We start from the raw sequence: 2,335 nt of genomic DNA, 5'->3' as shown, positions 1-2,335 counted from the left end.
CCCACAGCTCTTTATTTCTTATTCTATCCTGCCACTTAATTCTTAGAATACTCCTCATTCATCTGTTGATGAAAGTCTGGACTTTATTCAGTACAGTCGTTGTCTTCCAAGTCATATGTGCGCACGGGACACATCAACCGTTTTCAGTTAGAAGGACATTTTGAATTTTGCCCGGGTGGCGGCCGAAGCTTACTCTTATTGATTTTAGACCACCAAGGGATCTTTACCGTTCATCATTGTCCGAGAAGGTTAGGTATAGATCTTTCCCACCAGAAGATCAGGGGTATGGCTGAAAGTCAGCAATAAAAAGGAGCCAAGGCATAGTAGTAGAAAGGCTGCAGAAAAAGTCAGGAGCCTAGAGGAGGGGGCGAAGGAGGTGGGGGTAGAAAGTGGAGACGAAAGCAGACGACAGAAAATTGCTAGAAAGGAGGTGAAAAGTGACACTTTTAGAGAAGAAACTTTTTCTTTTGCTACCCGGATTTGAACCCGGGACCTTTGAATGAGAGGCGAACACCTTAACCTCTAGGCCACGAGAGCCCCCCCCCCTCCTTAAAAGGTCTATAGATTCCAAACCAGAGGGCAGTAACAATATTTAATATAATTTACTCCCTTTAAAAATGCCCTTGACTAACATAAATGCTATAGTATTAGTTCTAGTCTTACTTTTGAGAGCTTAGGTATTTCAACCGATTTCACCCAATTTTCTACTAATTTGGCCCGCGAGATTCTAGAATCACCTAATCCGCCCGCGAATTGGCCAAGCTTGCTTACGTCTGACGTAGATCAAAGAGCTCACTGGCCAGTAACAAATCTGTTCTTTCAGTCAGACTGGAATTGGAATCGAGTTGAAAAATTGGAACGTTACAAATCAGGCAAGATGGGACAGGTTTTAGCTTTACCGGAAATCTCCACTTTTTGGAGTAGAACAAAGTTGTATTGTCTGCAAGCCGTATCGAGACAGGATATCTTAATGGCTTGTCAGACCACGGACAACAAATACAAAACAAAACAAAACGAAACAAAAACAAAAGAAAGCAAACAAAAAAAAACAACCCACCAGCAGAAACATAATAATGACAGGGAAACAAGGAATGATGGGAAAGATTTGGAAGGAGATGAATGTAGCCTTTCTCCATACACAGAACATGTTGTTGTTGTTGTTGCTGCTTTTGTTGCTGCTGTTACTGTTATTGTTGTTACTATTATTATCATTATTTTTATTATCATTATTATTGTTATCACTCTTCTCTCTCTCTCTCTGTCTGTCTCTCTCTCTCTCTCTCTTTCTCCCTTTCTCTCTTTTTCACTCTCTCCCTGTGTCTCTTTCTGTTTCTCCCCCTTTCTCCTCTTTAACTATCTCCCCCCGCCCTGCTCCGTCTCCTTCTCCCTCTCCACCCCTCCCACCCATCTTCCTACCCCCCCCTCCGCCAGCTTCACAGGGGTTTGGAAAATTTTAAACACTTCTCATTTTACCTTCACCCAGTCTATGTCATGCTTGCGTCATATTCCAGGTGCGTGGAGGCCTTTTTCCCACTAAATCTTCACCCTCTTCTTAACACGAAAGGAAACATGCACATAATAATAATTTTCACCTACTGAGTGATTTTGAACGAGTTTAATGCAAGATAAGATAAGATAAGATACGATAAGATAAGATAAGGCAATACTTTATTGTCCCAGAGAGAAATTTTTCTTGGCTGAACAAGACCATAAAAACACATACAGGTATACATATAATTTTTACATTAATATACTCCTCTCATTAAAATTCAATATGAAAAACTGACAATGTACATATCACATCAGATGCATTATTCAACCACCATGCAGAAATTTAATTACTAGACCATTATAGTTATACAGATACATAGATCTTCATGTACTCGAAAAAGCAATGAAAATCTTTAAACAACCCAAGTTCAAGAATACCCATTTTGGAACACGAGCCCAAGTCTACTGCACTACAGTTTGATATGGCACCAGATGGGTCAATGAAGCGCTCGAACAGTTCATGAATGAGACGTGAACTCTTATGGAGAACTGAACGAAGTACAAGCAACAAACTGCTATCTGAATGTAGCCTACTGTTAATAGAGGGAAATAAATTCATCTGGTCATAGATTTCTTCAGTGTGGTTAGAGGGACATTTGTTGCACACGGCTATCTGATGATGATGATGATGATGATGATGATGATGATGATGATGATGATGATGATGATGACGAAAACGGCCGCGACAACGTAACGACGACGGGGATTACTACTACTACAACTACTACCACTACTACGACTTCTACCACTGCTACTACCACTACTACCACTACTACTACTACTA

The sequence above is a fragment of the Aplysia californica genome, unplaced genomic scaffold (assembly GCF_000002075.1).
Source record: "Aplysia californica isolate F4 #8 unplaced genomic scaffold, AplCal3.0 scaffold00051, whole genome shotgun sequence".
NCBI lineage: Eukaryota > Metazoa > Mollusca > Gastropoda > Aplysiida > Aplysiidae > Aplysia > Aplysia californica.
The sequence above is the reverse complement of the archived record's forward strand: the minus strand, read 5'-3'. Positions refer to the sequence as shown.